Raw genomic sequence first — 18329 nt, forward strand, 5'->3', positions numbered from 1 at the left:
CTGCTGTCACTCCCATCTTAAAAAAGCAAAATTCTGATCTGAAAATTCTTACAAACTATCGTCCAATTTCAAATCTTTCATTCCTGGCTAAAATCCTGGAGGGTGTGGTTGCGTCTCAATTAAACATACACTTAATTGAAAATAATCTATTTGAGCCTCATCAATCTGGGTTTCGGAAATTACACAGCACTGAGACTGCATTAGTTAAAGTCACTAATGACTTACTTATAGCCTCCGACTCTGGCTCCCTGTCCCTTCTCATTCTCTTGGATCTTAGTTCAGCATTTGATACAATTGACCATGCACTGTTACTTTATCGTCTTGAAAAAGTATTTGGTTTGTCAGAGACAGTTCTTGGCTGGTTCAAGTCATATTTTACTGACCGCAGTCAATTTGTTTTTATGGGTGGCTATAGGTCCAAAGTTGGTGCTGTACATACTGGTGTCCCACAGGGGTCAGTATTGGGTCCCTTACTTTTTAGTATGTATATCTATCCACTTGGTCAACTATTAAGATCTCTTGACCTTAACTATCACTTTTATGCTGATGATACGCAGATTTATATCCATTCAAGACCGGGTCAGCAAGTGGATGCTGCGCATCTTTCCAATTGTATTACTGAGATCAAGAGTTGGATGTCTAATAGTTTCCTGTCTTTAAATGGCTCTAAAACCGAAATTATGCTCCTTGGCTCTCCTCATCAACTGCGAAAGGCTGGGTCTCTCACTCTGTCAGTTGATGGTGTTGCCCTGGAGTTTCAAAGCAAACTAAAAAATCTTGGTGTCATATTTGATGCCACACTGTCTTTTGAGCCTTTTGTGCAGAATACGGTTAAGAGATCCTTTTATCACCTCAGAAATATAGCACGTTTACGTCCTATGCTGTCCTTTACAGTTGCTGAGAGGTTGATAAACTGTTTTATCTTTTCACGTGTTGACTATTGTAATGGTCTCCTAGCTGGTGTATCTAAATCATCAATCGACAAACTGAAATATCTGCAAAATTCGGCTGCCAGAGTATTGACTGGGGTCAGGGCTAGGGATCATATTACCCCTGTCTTGGAGTCTTTGCACTGGCTCCCTGTCAGGTACCGTATTGATTTTAAAATCCTTATGCTGGCATATAAGGCTTTGCATAATCTGGCTCCTCAATACTTGACTGATCTTTTATTGCCTTATACACCATGTCGTAATCTGCGTTCCTCTCAGAGTGGTATGTTGGTTGTTCCCAAGACGCGGCTTCGTTCTAGGGGTGATAGAGCATTTTCCTTCGCTGCTCCCAAGCTCTGGAATTCTCTCCCGGCTGACATTAGGGAAGCAAATACATTAGTGACTTTTAAATCTCTTCTTAAAACATTTTATTTTAGGATTGCTTTTATCTGATTACTTATTTTACCTGCTTATTTATTTTACCTGCTTATTTTTGTGTTTAAAGTGTGTTGCTTTTCTTTTCTGTTGTTATGTTTGTCTGTAAAGCGCTTTGAGAAAGCAAATTTTAAAGGCGCTATACAAAATAAATGTATTATTATTATTATTATTATAAAACCCTTGTGGGTTGTCGCATTGGTTTTGAAGAAACCAAACATCGCTGGGACAGTTTTTTTTGTTTTGGTTCTTGTGTATGGCATTTGTTGTAATTTCTATTATCATATCTTACTTGAACCTTAACCACAAAGTGCACTTAACTATAACCAGTTCAACTCTAGTCTGTCAATATTATTATTATTTTTTTTCATTATTTCTGTGTAAATATTTTGTTTAATCACTTCTCAATATATGGTACCTGCACCAAATTTAAAATTTATGGTTCTGTGTTGTTACTGACCACCAGCTCCTGTAGTCGAATTTAGACTTCTGTGACCTAACTAGCCTATACTGTTTTTTTTATAGCTACCTATTTAATTTATTATGATTTCCATTACACGAGAGTAGATGTTAAAACTTCATGCTGATTTGTACTCGGCTTTCGCCAAGATAAGCACCAACTAAGACGTAGCTTTACAGTAATCTATACTTCTCCATCCATTTACGCTTCTTTCCATATGGTGATGTGAATCTCCTTCTGTGTGGTGTTAATAGCTTCAGTGTAATTTGCGCGTCAGCACACACAACGGCTGCAACCACACTGCGGTCTTCCCATGACAACCGTCTGGATTGAGCTGAGTAGGGGACATCTCTAGGGTCTTCAAGTGGGCACCTTCCGTTCTCAGTGCTTCGTCGACTAGCCCACGACACCTCAAGAGGGCTCAACAATGACTCTGGGGTCCCAGAATCACCGCCTCCGTCCCCTACTCAACTCAGCCCAGCTTACTAACCTTTACATACCAACTCCACGGTGTAGCTACGCCGTCACTCCTAAGGCGTCATGGCCGTTTTATGGTTCTGCGTCAGGTTGAGTTGCATTGCGGTGGATCTGACCAATCACAGCACTTGTGGTCTGGGTCGCCTCGACGCGTAGTTACAATTTTTTGGAGGTGCACGTCGAGCTACGGCGGAGGGGTTCGCGGCGACACAGAGGGGTCTGCGGGGGTACGCCGTCGTTTCAACGCAGAAGCATAAAACAGGCTTCAGGCTGTCGAGCCCCACTGCCGTCGTTAAAGCAGGTCAGTGGCAACGGTTCCATATGGCATACAACCGCAAAACACAATATCTGTCCAAACATCAATCCTCATTCACGCAAAATACACAGGAATGTAATAACTGTAATTACTATGCAAGCTATACAAATAAACCAACTGACTCTTCAAGTTTTTCAAGAATTCTTCGAAACCGTAGTGTGGCGGCTTGTACACAGCCAGCTAGAATCTTTCCGTCTCAACCACAGCCAGTTGCTGCTCCTCTCTGCTGCTTCAGATAAGTTCTTTACTGTGCGACGCAACTTTTGGCCACTGAATCCGACGTCTCTGAGGAACCGGGTTGTGGAGTGTGCCACAAATCCTCGACAACCCACTTCCACTGGATAAACCCCGACTCTCCATCCTCGCTGTTCTGCTTCAGTGGCCAGCTGAGCATACCGCAGTTTCTTCCTCTCATATGCCTCATCTACAGCATCCTCCCATGGCACTGTTAGCTCTATCAGTTGAACAATGCCTGCTGATCCAGACCACAAAACAATATCTGGTCAGAGGTTAGTGGTGGCAATCTCAGGTGGAAAAATAAGCTGTTGATCAAGATCAGCCAGCATTTTCCAGTCCCTAGTAGCTTCCAGTTGTCCTGGACGAGAATTGGTTTTAACAACTTTTCTTGGTGGTTGCTCGCCTGGGCGGAGGAATACTGTCTTCTGTGTGCAATGTTTTGCTAGAACAGGTGGCAACTTATTGGTCATGTTACGCTTGTCTTCCAGTGCTGAAGCCAAACATCGGAGTACTTGGTCATGGCTACAAGTAAACCGACCCTGGCTAGGAGCCACCTTACATCCTGTCAAAATGTGCCTTAATGTGGCAGGTGATGAACACAAAGGACAAGAGGGATCCTCTCCTATCCAGAGGTTTAGGTTCTGTGGTGATGGGAGAACATCATATGTTGACCTGATAAACTGATCCTACTCTCTTCCATTGACCAAAGGTCGTGCCACATCTTGCGTTGTTCCATACTCTCCCATCTCATCCACTCTCCCTGCTTAGCCTGAAAAATGGCCTTTATACACCTCATCCTCTCCTCCTGCTTTCGCACCTCGTTGACTATCAGCTTCTTCCTTTGAGCTGGGGCTGCCTTGTGCCATTTAGGAGGAGCTAAACTGAGCCCAAAACCCCCTCTTCCATGCTGTACCTGTCCAATGATATCACCAATTTGAAGGGCAGCCTTTGCCTCTTCCACAGATTTCTTTGCTGACCACTTTCTACCAGTTTTTAACACAGGTGCTGCCTCCCTTACACATTTGCCGTGTGACTCTACTAAGGTTATTTCCAGTCTGACCTTGGCGCACTTAAACTCCTCGGTTAAAGCAGAGACTGGCAGCTGCAATATTCCTTTACTATAAAGTCCCACTCTGCTGAGGCAGCGTGGAACTCCCAACCATTTCCTGATATATGAACTTATTAAAGCTTCCATCTTATCCACTATTGTCAAAGAAACCTCGTACACAGTCAGTGGCCACAGCAACCTTGGCAGTAGACCAAACTGAAAGCACCAGAGTTTTAGTTTGCCTGGTAGAGCACAGCTGTTTATGCTCTTCAACCCTTCCACTGCTTGTCACCTAACTTCTCCCACTCGAACTGTGTCCTTTAGATCCCCATCGTACCATCTCCCAAGACTCTTCACTGGCTTCTCAGAAACTGTTGGTATTGCTTCACCATTGATGAAGAATGTTTTATCTACTACCTTGCCTTTAATTATCGAGATGCTCCTTGATTTAGAGGGCTTAAATTGCATTTGTGCCCATTCAATGTTATCGGTTAACTTACCCAATAACCGATTAGTGCAGGCTACTGTTGTAGTCATGGTTGTCATGTCATCCATGATTGGTGGTAGTCGCATCCCAGAAGCCAAGCACTCTCCTGCTACTACCCATTTTGATGCCCTAATGACTACTTCCATTGCCATGGTAAAAGCCAGTGGAGAAATGGTGCATCCTGCCATTATTCCAACCTCTAAGCATTGCCATGTAGTGCTGAATTCTGGAGTTGAGAAATTAAATTGCAAATCTCCAAAATAGGCTTTCACTAAATTTGTTATTGACATCGGTACCTTGAAAAAATCAAATGCTGCCCAAAGAAGCTCATGTGGCACTGACCCATATGCATTAGCCAAATCCAGGAATGTCACATGGAGCTCCTTCTCCTTTCTAGCTGATTGAATTCGTTGCCAGATAACATTGACGTGTTCTAAGCATCCTGAGAACCCTGGAATGCCTGCTTTTTGAACTGAAGTGTCAATGAAGCCATTCTTTAATAGGTAGGTTGACAATCTCTGAGCAATAATTTTGAAGAAAATCTTACCTTCGACATTTAATAGTGAAATAGGACGAAACTGACTGATGCTTGTAGCATCATTTTCTTTAGGTGTAAAGACTCCACCTACTCGGCGCCATGCTCTAGGTACAACCTGCTTTTCCCATGCCACTTTTATCAATTTCCACAGAATTCTTAGAACTCCTGAAGCACTCTTGTACACTCTGTACGGAACTCCATTAGGCCCTGGAGATGATGAAGCCCTTGCCTTTCTCACAGCCTGCTCTACCTCCTTCCACGTAGGTGCACAGACCTCCATTTGGTATTCGGGTGGATTGATAGGTGGGATGTCTGATGGAATTGACATAGGCTCATGCCTTTTTGCATCTGTGTGCGTTTCCTCCAAATATCTCCATAGCTCAACCCTAGATGCTTTTAAAGGCCCATTCTTCTCACTGGTGAATAACTTCTTTACGAATTTGAATGGGTCTTTATAGAAATTAGCCCTCGCACGCTCCTTTTTGTAGCGTTTTCGTAGGCGCTCAGCTCAGCGTAATGTTGCAAGCTTATCTTTTATGACCCTTTGTAAGAGATTGGGTCCCTCCTTTGCACCTGCCTACACTGCCAAAATAACCAAAACCTGGTTCAATGACCATGGGATTACTGTGTAATTACTGTACTGTATTCTTGTTATGTTTTACCTAACAAAAAATAACCGTGTTGCTGCGCAGTGTAGTTACTGTTGCCATGGTGAACACACAGCTGATTTCGCGGCATCCTCACGGGACGGTTTTAACATTTTTACCCTTCTAACTTCACACAAATTTTGTTTGAGATGGCACAAAGCCGGGGAAAGAAGATGGTCGAACTGGCGTTGAAAAGAAAATACCCGGAGAATGGTAAGTAAGAGTGACAGATTAAACATTTAGAGGCTAGGCTATCACAATATAAACTCCTGTCAGCCGCCAGGGCGGGACTTCCTCTCAGAGGTCCATTCAGATAGCATTATGCTAATTGACAGGCGATGTTTTAAATAGCTTTGCTAACCTGCCCCTGATCCTCCCTGCTTCGAGCTGTAACTTTATTCTCTGTAACTTCACATCATCGCCGATGCCATGTCATCATTTTGTTGTTCATGTCACAAAGTTATAATCCAACCAGCGGTGAAAAAATATTCAATAACTAGAAAAGCATTCGGAGAGCACTAACCTCTGTCAAGGTAGCCTAATAGGTCACTGAGGCAATTCCAAATGTCCCGTGTTCCGGATCACCACCAAAATGTAGTAATCTGTTCCTTGTCCTAATACCCATGTTGTCCGAAAATGTCATCCAAATTCGTACAGTACTTTTCGAGTTATCTTACTAACGAACAGACAAACATACACAGCACCAAAAGATAACCTTTGGGCGGAGGTAAAACTTCTTAAGGCATCAGGCTATCCCATAACATCCAAGCAGTCAGCGTGATCTTCTTCGCTCTTATTAGCCTACATGAACGTCGTCTTCTTTTTTCATAGGCTAATCATTCACAGCGTTGTTGTCCAGCAGGAGAATATATGTGTCCATAAACACAGCTATCGGTGTAACAGTTATTCTTTAACGTGACAGGTGTCTGTTCAACTTAAAACACACTCTATTCGCGGCCGCTGTTTGAAGACTATGTCCGCTGTTTAGATAAGTTAGCAAGTTGTGAGCAAAACTGACATCTTTCTCTTTACTGTTGTAAGCATCCATGCTTTCAACAAAAACAAACTTCTGCAGACAGAGCGAGCCGGCAGGTATTTACACCCCCTTAGCGCTAAGGCTCAAACACATTGGTTCCTGTTCCTAAGCATTTATTTATTGCACGGTTTCTTCTTCAGAATATAAAATTATATATTTAATTTGGATTCCCCTTAATTATATTAACCTATGAAAATGTTGTCCCTCTGCATGAAAGCAAGCTTCTATGTTTTATCCTATTATAGGCCTAATGTAACTTATGAAGCCAGGCTGCTTTTTGTGTGTTGGCTTTTCTTTCTTCATTTTCATTAAGGGTGCAAAATTATTAATTTATTGTGTTAGCCTAATTCATCCATTATTTTGTCATGGACCTAATTTAAGTTATTTCCTGTACAATGAAATATTATGATATACAGACATCAATACATATATTGATCAGAGTGAAGATGCTGTCCTGTAGGTCCATATAATAATAATAATAATAATAATAATAATAACAATTTGTTGCAGTACACAGACAGACAGACAGACAGACAGACACAGACAGATGTGGATTTACATTCATGCCACTAATTTTCTCTCTTTTTCATTTAATCTGTAGTTACTGCCTTTTTCCTTGGTATTGTGCCACGTTTTTTGTTAAGTAATACAAAGCAAGAATACAGTAACTGCAAAATAGGGGTAAAATATCAAATTAAATATGAGGATTGATATGTACAAAGAATAAGCTAATATAAAGTAACAAAACAGCCACATGTCCAATAATCTACCTACAACTACTTAGGCTGGATAACAGGATAACTTTAAAGTAATTTTTCTCAGTTCTGCACTCTGCGTAGTTACTGCCTTTTTGCTTTGTAGGGCAGAATAGAGATCCAAAAAGCAGTTTATTTAAAAGGGTAATCCGTACTCACAACAGTCCAGGCAAAGGTCAAAATCCAGAAAAGGCAATCCAATAACAAGAAAACAAACGGAGTGTGGGGACAATAACAAGGACTCCGTGACAAACACTGAAACAGACACGGTATATATACACAAGTGCAAACAAGGTGACGAGAAACAGCTGTAATGCAATGAACAATCAGTGACAGACAGGATCATGGGAAGTGTAGTGAGAATGCATAGACACCGTGAAAACTGAGGACCTCTAGTGTTTAACCCAGGGAATAACCAGACACTGTGACATAACCCCCTCCCTACGGAGCGGCTACCAGACGCTCCATCCGACCCGGGTGGTGCAGGGAGGGACAGGCCAGTGGGGAAACAGGAGAGACAGACCAGGGCAAAACACACAACACGAGAGTTCAGGAGGGAGGTGGAATGATGGAGGATCAGGGGGAGGGATGGGGGGCCAGGTCCATGAAACGGAACAGAAACAGGGGGTGATGGTTTAGCCGGGGGCCAGGGCGAAGCAGACAGTCCATCGGGCGACCAAGGCGAAGCAGACAGTCCATCGGGCGGCCAGGGCGAAGCAGACAGTCCATCGGGCGGCCAGGGCGAAGCAGACAGTCCATCGGGCGGCCAGGGCGAAGCAGACGACCCATCGGGCGGCCACGGCGAAGCAGACGACCCATCGGGCGGCCAGGGCGAAGCAGACGACCCATCGGTTGGCCAGGGCGAAGCAGACGACCCATCGGGCGGCCAGGGCAAAGCAGACGACCCATCGGGCGGCCAGGGCGAAGCAGACGACCCATCGGGCGGCCAGGGCGAAGCAGACGTCCCATCGGGCGGCCAGGGCGAAACAGACGTCCCATCGGGCGGCCAGGGCGAAACAGACGTCCCATCGGGCGGCCAGGGCGAAACAGACGTCCCATCGGGCGGCCAGGGCGAAACAGACGTCCCATCGGGCGGCCAGGGCGAAACAGACGTCCCATCGGGCGGCCAGGGCGAAACAGACGTCCCATCGGGCGGCCAGGGCGAAGCAGACGACCCATCGGGCGGCCAGGGCGAAGCAGACGACCCATCGGGCGGCCAGGGCGAAGCAGACGACCCCTCGGGCGGCCAGGGCAGTGACGACCCCTCGGGCGGCCAGGGCGGTGAAGACCCCTCGGGCGGCCAGGGCGGTGAAGTCCCCTCGGGCGGCCAGGGCGGTGAAGACCCCTCGGGCGGCCAGGGCGGTGAAGACCCCTCGGGCGGCCAGGGCGGTGAAGACCCCTCGGGCGGCCAGGGCGGTGAAGACCCCTCGGGCGGCCAGGGCGGTGACGAACAGGGCGAGGGCGACCATGGCACAGGAACAGCAACAGACACCGGCTCATGAACAGAACCTGGCTCATGCACTGGAACAGGCACTGGCTTTGGAACCGACATTGGCTCCGGCTCTGGAACAGACACCGGCTCAGGAACAGACACCGGCTCAGGAACAGACACCGGCTCAGGAACAGACACCGGCTCAGGAACAGACACCAAAACTGTAACAGCCACAAGAACAGACACAAACACAGAAACAAACACTGGCACTGGCTCTGGAACAGACATTGGCTCCAGCTCTGGAACGGGCACTGGCTCTGCCTCCGGCTCTGGAACGGGCACTGGCTCTGCCTCCGGCTCTGGAACGGGCACTGGCTTTGGAACAGACATTGGCTCCAGCTCTGGAACAGGCACTGGCTCTGCCTCCGGCTCTGGAACAGGCACTGGCTCTGCCTCCGGCTCTGGAACAGCAGACACTGGCTCCGACTCTGGAACAGCAGACACTGGCTCCGGCTCAGGGACTGCAGACACTGGCTCCGGCTCAGGGACAGCAGACATGGGCATGTCCAGGATCCGAACCAGGCGCTCCAGATAGCCCAGGTCCAAAAAGGCGGACGGAACGTGAACAGTATCTCGCTGGGCAGACGCGACGTGAACAGTCTCTGACTTGACAGACTTGACGTGAACAATCTCTGACTGGGCAGACGGGACGTGAACAGTCTCTGACTGGGCAGACGGGACGTGAACAGTCTCTGACTGGGCAGACGGGACGTGAACAGTCTCTGACTGGGCAGACGGGACGTGAACAGTCTCTGACTGGGCAGACGGGACGTGAACAGTCTCTGACTGGGCAGACGGGACGTGAACAGTCTCTGACTGGGCAGACGGAACGTGAACAGTCTCTGACTGGGCAGACGTGACATGAACATTCTCTGACTGGGCAGACGTGACATGAACATTCTCTGACTGGGCAGACGGGACGTGAACATTCTCTGACTGGGCAGACTGGACGTGAACATTCTCTGACTGGGCAGACGGGACGTGAACAGTCTCTGACTGGGCAGACGGAACGTGAACAGTCTCTGACTGGGCAGACGGAATGTGTCTCTTCCTCCTCCTCCGTCCATGAGAGCGAGAGGGTGCTGGGTTGGCCGGCGCCAGCGGTGAGAGCTCTGGGCTGGACGGAACCATCGATGAAGGCCTCATGCTGGACGAAACCGGTGGTGGATGGAAGTCTAGGCTGGATTGCACCACCTCAGGTTCCATGAAGGATCGAGGAGGAGAGTGATATCTGGACTCCCCTCTAGTACCTCCTCTCCTATGACGTCCGCGGTTCCCGGAATATTTTGCCAGCCGGGTTCCCTCGAATGACTCTCTGGGATGATCTGAAGGGGGTGTGGAAGCTTCCTTCAAATCAGCTTCCTCAGTCAATCGGGCCCACAGTGCAAAACACTCAAAGATGTTCATGCGAGGAGGAATCTCTTTAGGTTGAGAATTCCCCTTCTGCTGTTTCTTCCCCCTATCAGTGGCTGGAGACTTAGGAGACCCCATACCGCTGGATCTCTGCATGACGGAGTCCTTCTGTCACGACACGCACACACGGGGAATAGAGATCCAAAAAGCAGTTTATTTAAAAGGGTAATCCGTACTCACAACAGTCCAGGCAAAGGTCAAAATCCAGAAAAGGCAATCCAATAACAAGAAGACAAACGGAGTGTGGGGACAATAACAAGGACTCCGTGACAAACACTGAAACAGACAGGGTATATATACACAAGTGCAAACAAGGTGACGAGAAACAGCTGTAATGCAATGAACAATCAGTGACAGACAGGATCATGGGAAGTGTAGTGAGAATGCATAGACACCGTGAAAACTGAGGACCTCTAGTGTTTAACCCAGGGAATAACCAGACACTGTGACAATGATATGTAATTGCTTACTGTTATAAGTTACCCATTATAAATGTGGTTTGGATCATTTTATTTGGATTACTTTATCAATGTAAATCAATTTCCTTTTAATTTGATTAGTAACAAATTGATTTACACATTTTACCTCAGTAATACAACTAAATCTAAAAAGAGTTCCATAAAATCCTTAAACAGTCTGAGACCTGTTGCACTCACCTCTCTTGTGATAAAGGCAATGGAGAGGATTATTAAAAACTATGTCACTAAAGTAACTGATTCACAGTTGGATCCACTTCAGTTTTCCTATCACACAAGTAGAGGGGTTGATGATGCAAAGGTGTTTATCAAAGACATTGTTCATAAGCATCTTGAGTCTCCTAAAACCACAGCCAGATTTTTGTTTGCTGATTTTTCTTCGGCTTTCAATACCCTACAGCCACATATTCTTGCTGAGAAACTTATCAGTCGTTTTCATCGGGAGGACCAAATGACTTTTTGGATAACTGATTTTTTAACTAATAGGTCTCAGAGAGTGCTGGTCAACAATGTATTTTCTGTCCTCCTATATACTTCAACTGGCTCTCCCCAGGGATGTGTCCTTTCACCTCTGCTCTTCATTCTGTATACCGACGATTGTAGATCCACTCAACCTAATTGTCATCTGATTAAGTTTGCCGATGATACCGTTTTACTGTCTCTGCTTTTAGGCCCTCCACAGTATCATGGCCCAGCCCTTCAGGAATTTGTTGAGTGGTGTGACATCTCCTGTTTGGAGCTTGACTTTAATAAGACTAAAGAGATGATAGCAGGGCCGGCCCGAGGCATAAGCGAACTAAGCGGCTGCTTGGGGCCCCTTGGCCACCAGGGGGCCCCCCAATCGAGTCGAAAAATCTGAAAAATGTTTTAGATGACTTAAACAAGTGACATAAATGAATGAATTAATATGAATGAATGAATGAATGAATAATTAAAGACAAGAAAATTCTGATTTCATGATCAATATACCTGCCTACAATTGCTGCTGTGTCTGCCAGCGTTTAAGTCATGCGCATAATCTACACACCTCGCGCGTGCATAGACAATTCGTGCGCAACTGCGCATAGTCACTGTAATGTTAAGCCATGTCACAAAAAAGGACGTATTCCTCTGGTGCCGAAAATAGAAAGAAGAAAATGACAGAGGAGGAGAAAAAAAGAGCAAGATAAAAGTATGTTTGCATGATCATTTACGGTATGTTTTGTGCAGCAATTGACCCATTCCTATCTACGGCAAGCCCCGAGGGGAAAAATACATTGCATACACACATATACAACGAGCAACGAGGGTATTATAGTAAAAGACTTTGTTGGATTCTGTCATGTAGGCTACAATCCAACAAAGTCTGTTACATTAATAATAACACACACAAAAAAAAAAGATTTTGAGGACAGTTACACTGTATTGAGACAGTTGAGAAATAATAATATTTTTACAGTTTTCAACAATAATTGTCATTGTTGAACCCTTGCTCTTATTATGTTTCTGATTTCTCAGTTTTGTCATTATTTTAGCAAATAATTTATTTGATATGTTTTGAGACAGTTTGTTTTAAGAAGTTTCACAGAGTTAGTAAAAGAGTAAAGTAAAAGTTAAAACTTTTTTATTTAAGTAGGCTATCTATTTTTTATTAAGTATTTATTTTGTATTAATACATACCATCACTGTATTAATTTATAATGTATCATTATTGCGTGATATTTGTGTCAATAATCTACAAGCTCAGGTGACTCCGCGTAGTGGGAGGGGGCCCCCAAATCAAATTCTGCTTAGGGCCCCCAAAAGGCTCGGGCCGGCTCTGGATGATAGTAACCTTTTCTAATAAGCAGAGGCAGGTGGCTATGGCAGTGTCTACTGTTATTCACGCGAAGCCTATAGAGATTGTCAAGAGTACATGTACCTTAGGACAATTTTTGACAATCTGTTAAAATTTACTTCTAATACAGAGGAGATATTGAGGAAATGCCAGCAGCGGCAGTACCTTTTAAGGAAGCTCAATTCCTTTGGAGTTAGTAAAAACTTGCATACTATGTTCTACTACTCCTACATTGAAATGGTTAAAGTCTGCTCAAAAATAATTGGACTCCCTATAAGGGCTCTTTCTATTATAAGTGAACAGCAAACGCTGAGGTTGGCTGGAAGGATTCTGCGAGACACTTCACATGTAATGTTCTCTGTTTTTGAGTGGCTTCCTTCACAGCGACGGCGTCGTTGTCCATGCTGTAGGACACAAAGGAGAAAGGCAACCTTTGTTCCCAAATCGGTGCAGTTTTTAAATTCTCAACCATCTCTAGCCCCCTTGTTTATCATGTCTTGATTTTATTTTTTTTAATATATATATATATCAGGTATCCATTAATATGTATTCCATGCACATTGTGTTATTTATTTATGTAGGATGTTTTTATGTATAATGTTTAAGTTGCTCTATGTGGCCTCATTAATTGGCCCTTGGGGACAAATAAAGTGTTTTGAAATTGAAATTGAAATTTGAAATTGAAATACAATTACATTCATTTTGCAATTTAATAACATAATTTCATTACACGTAACTAGTCACTCCTCAACCCTGCATACATTTTGTTCTAATATATATATATATATATATATATATATATATATATACAGGTAAAATATCCTGCAAAAGTTATAATTTTGATGATTATGGCTTACAGTTTATGAAAACCCCAAATCCAAAATCTCAGAAAATTAGAATATAACATGAAATCTGTTACAACCAGTCAGGAACGAGACGGAGAACGAATCCAATCGCAAGCACATTTAATAAACAGGAAATCCAGGGAACTCAGAACAAGGTACAGAAGTAACATAAACAACAACCGACAGCCAACAACTGAAACACAGGGGTTTAAATACACAGACAAACAAGCTAAACAAGATAACAAGGGGGCGTGGTTAATGAGAAACACTTGGGGAGACTAATAAACATGGACGAGGAACACCTGTGGACACTGAGCAACAACAAACAAAAGACAAGACACATGGCAGGATCACATGACAACCAAGGGATCACGTGATATACAAAACACAACAAAAGCCCCCCCCCCCCCCCCTATGGGCGGCTCCCGACACCCCTTGAAACAAAAACACTAAAGTTTAGGAGGGTGGTGAAGTGGAGGCGGTCTTGGGGGAGGGACAGAGGGCCAGGTTCGTGCAGGGGACCAGGGCAGAGACGACCCCTCGGGCGGCCACGGCGGAGAAGACAGTCCATCGGGCGGCCAGGGCGGAGAAGACAGTCCATCAGGCAGCCAGGGCAGAGACGACCCCTCGGGCGGCCAGGGCGGAGACGACCTCTGAGGCGGCCAGGGCGGAGACGACCCTCCTGGCGGCCAGGGCGGCGAAGACCCTTCGGGCGGCCAGGGCGGCGAAGACCCCTCGGGCGGCCAGGGGGGCGAAGACACCGGCTCAGGAACAACAGACACCAGCTCAGGAACAGCAGAGACCGGCTCAGGAACAGCAGACACCGGCTCAGGAACAGCAGACACTGGCTCGGGAACAGACAACACACTCACTGGCTAGGGAACAGCAGACACAGGCTCGGGAACAGACAACACACTCACTGGCTCGGGAACAGACGACACACACACTGGCTCGGGAACAGACGACACACACACTGGCTCGGGAACGGACGACACACACACTGGCTCGGGAACGGAAGACACACACATAGGCTCGGGAACAGACAACACAGACTCTGGCTCGGGAACAGACAACACAGACTCTGGCTCGGGAACAGACAACACAGACTCTAGCTCGGGAACAGACAACACACTCACTGGTTGGGGAACAGACAACACACACACTGGCTCGGGAACAGACAACACACTCACTTGCTCGGGAAACGACAACACACACACTGGTTCGGGAACAGGCAACACACACACTGGCTCGGGAACAGACAACACACACACTGGCTCGGGAACAGACAACACATACACTGGCTCGGGAACAGACAACACAGACTCTGGCTCGGGAACAGACAACACAGACTCTGGCTCGGGAACAGACAACACAGACTCTGGCTCGGGAACAAACAACAACCGACAGCCAACAACTGAAACACAGGGGTTTAAATACAAGACAAACAAGCTAAACAAGATAACAAGGGGGCGTGGTTAATGAGAAACACCTGGGGAGACTAATAAACATGGACGAGGAACACCTGTGGACACTGAGCAACAACAAACAAAAGACAAGACACATGGCAGGATCACATGACAACCAAGGGATCACGTGATATACAAAACACAACAAAACCCCACACGTAACAAAATCAATAAAAAAAAGGATTTTAAATACAGAAATGTCGGCCATCTGAAAAGTATAATCATCCATATGTATGTCATGGGTCACCATCTATTTCTGCACTACAGTCCCCAGAATCCTCTTTGGCGCACCTGCAATCACTTTCCCCTGAATTATAACCTGCACCTGGTTACAATCAATTACCTCATCACCCAGTCCCATAAGAACATTCACCACAGCCTCAGTCTTGTTCAAGCCTCCAACAGGAACAGACCATTTCCCTTGTCTTCCGAAGTCTCTGATATGTCCAGTTCCAGCCAAGTAACGTATACTCACCTGTGAATTACTAACCTCTGCATTCCTGTTCCACTGTCTTCAGAGATCCTGTCCAAATCCGTGTTTCCTGCAATCCTGTCTGGATCCTTGTTCCTCGAAATCCTGTCTGGACCCCTGTTCCCCAAAAACCCTGTATTCTCCTGAGTCCCTGTGTTCACATCGAGTTGTCGCTCCCACGACGACATCTGAAAGAGAATAGACAAGTATAAGAGATCTGTGACTGCTTGACATCAGTTAGCCTGAAGAGGACCTGCTCACCTGTAATCTGCCCCGCACGTAGTGATCTTCACCAAATCTGCACCTGAACTTTGAGAATACTCACCTATGCACTTGTGTCAGGTTAAATAAAGCTGTGTTTGGATTCACTTACCTCTGTCTCCGTGCCTGTATCCTGACAGAAGGCTTGACCCTACCGACAGAACGACCAACCTTATAAAACGAAGATGAGTCAACGTTTCGTGGGAACTCGGTTGGCTAGGTTTACAGGAACCCGTGGTGGTCGCATTAGGGGATGTGATCGAGGTGAGTCCAGGCCTTTCTCTCCACTCCAGTCTCTCCCATACCCAGAGTTCCATCAACCGCTGGTGTCATCCAACGCAAAGCGCTCACCCAGATTCCCGTCAAACATTGAACCTTTCATCAGTCCGCCAGAGCCAGAACAAAAACCGAGAATGAGCCAAATGAGGAAGAACAAAAAGGTGAAACCATTTCACACACCTATCTTTCAAGGTGAGCGCTCATTAGAAGAGTATGTGGGGCGTTACCTAGAGCTCTATGATGATGTGACGTTGGATGAAGAGGAACTGAAGCAGAGTTTCTGGGGTGGTCTGAAGGACCCGCTAGCCCAGATAATTCTGGTGAAGGACCTCAACATGTCCTTTTATGAGTTTGTGGATCACACGCTATGGGCGTGTGGATCCAACTGCCTCGTAGAAGATGTCCCACTCCAATCAGTTCCAAGCCCGCCAGAACCGGAGCCAGTGTCTGCTGTTCCAGAACCAGAGCCTGTGTCTGCTGTTCCAGAACCAGAGCCAGTCTTCGAGCAAGAGCCAGAGCCAGTCTTCGAGCAAGAGCCAGAGGCAGTCTTCGAGCAAGAGCCAGAGGCAGTCTTCGAGCAAGAGCCAGAGGCAGTCTTCGAGCAAGAGCCAGAGGCAGTCTTCGTGCAAGAGCCAGAGGCAGTCTTCGAGCAAGAGCCAGAGGCAGTCTTCGAGCAAGAGCCAGAGGCAGTCTTCGAGCAAGAGCCAGAGGCAGTCTTCGAGCAAGAGCCAGAGGCAGTCTTGGAGCAAGAGCCAGAGGCAGTCTTGGAGCAAGAGCCAGAGGCAGTCTTGGAGCAAGAGCCAGAGGCAGTCTTCGAGCAAGAGCCAGAGGCAGTCTTCGAGCAAGAGCCAGGGGCAGTCTTCGACCAAGAGCCAGAGGCAGTCTTCGAGCAAGAGCCAGAGCCAGAGGCAGTCTTCGAGCAAGAGCCAGAGCCAGTCTTAGAGCAAGAGCCAGTCTTCGAGCCAGAGCCAGTCTTCGAGCCAGAGCCGGAACCCATCGCCTGCCCGCCTGAACACACCACACGTGAGTCCACACGAGAAGACACAGCGCTGATTGTGATGTGTGCGGCGATTCTGTGTGTGTGGGCTACACGCACATCAGCTCTGGCCCATGAGTCCAGTTCCGAGTCCCATAATGTGCTGGCCCCGTCCAGTTCCGAGTCCCATGATGTGCTGGCCCCGTCCAGTTCCGAGTCCCATGATGTGCTGGCCCCGTCCAGTTCCGAGTCACATGATTTGCTGATCCCGTCAAGTTCCGAGTCCCATGATGCGCTGGTCCTGTCCAGTCCTGCGCCAGAGCCAACTACGACACCAGAGCCCGAAATTCCCACCCAGCCTCCCTCTCCCACCTCCTCCTAGCCTTCTCTCCTCAACCTTCCCTTCACCACTGCCTGGCAGCCCCACTGCTCCTCCTATAAGCTTCGAGGCTTTATATGTATATAATACATATAAAAATACTTTAAAACAATGTGTATCGTTAAAGTACATACATTTTAAAAGCATGAGTTGCAAACATGTTCTATAAATTAAAATGATATCATACAAATAGTTTTATTTTCTAACATACTTTTACAATTACCTAGTGTTTAAAGGTATTAAAAACGTACAAAGTTAAAATACACGTCTTTAGCGTTCATACATTTGTAAAATGTTCAAAACGTTAAAACATCAATGAAAAGGTTTAAATTGCATTTTCTTAAAGTTATCAAAATTGTTTTTTATTAAAACATAGAAAACAACATTTTAAAAATATTAATTACAAAAGATACATTTTTAAAAAAAGTTGATCCATAAGTCTTTTACCTTCACACAGTATTTGTAAAACTATTACATTTTACATAACACATCTTTTTTAAAAACTGTTTCAAACACATCATATTTAAACTAAATGTTTAAAATCATATTTAAAAAGGCCTTTACGCTTTTACAATTCTGTTTGTTGAAAGAGAACCAAAACTCTTATTACCCAGCTCCGCGTTTCATACATATGTAATACGTTAAAACATAATTGAAAAAAAGTTTAAATTGCATTTTCTTAAAGTTATCAAAAGTATTAAAACATAGAAAACAAAATTTTAAAAATGTTAATTACAGAAAGATACATTTCATTAACTTTCTTACATTATTTGTAAAATGTTACATTTTACATAAAACATATTTTTTTAAAAACACATTAAAACAGGCTTACGTTTCTCCAAAGACCGTGTAAGGCAATCTCCGGGGAACACAATGAAAACACTTCTGGTTACTCAGGAGACCTGGCCAGAAATGGCTACAGGAAGGTATGCACAGTAACCACACGCAGACTCCTCCCACGACACACCTCCGCACCTGGAGCGTGGGAAATAGAACACAGAGCTCCCACGCACGACACACCTCCACACCTGGAGCGTGGGAAATAGAACACAGAGCTCCCACGCACGACACACCTCCACACCTGGAGCG

Source organism: Siphateles boraxobius, unplaced genomic scaffold, assembly GCF_051911475.1.
Source record: "Siphateles boraxobius isolate OS27281-9 unplaced genomic scaffold, OSU_SipBor_1 41, whole genome shotgun sequence".
NCBI classification, from domain to species: Eukaryota; Metazoa; Chordata; class Actinopteri; order Cypriniformes; family Leuciscidae; genus Siphateles; species Siphateles boraxobius.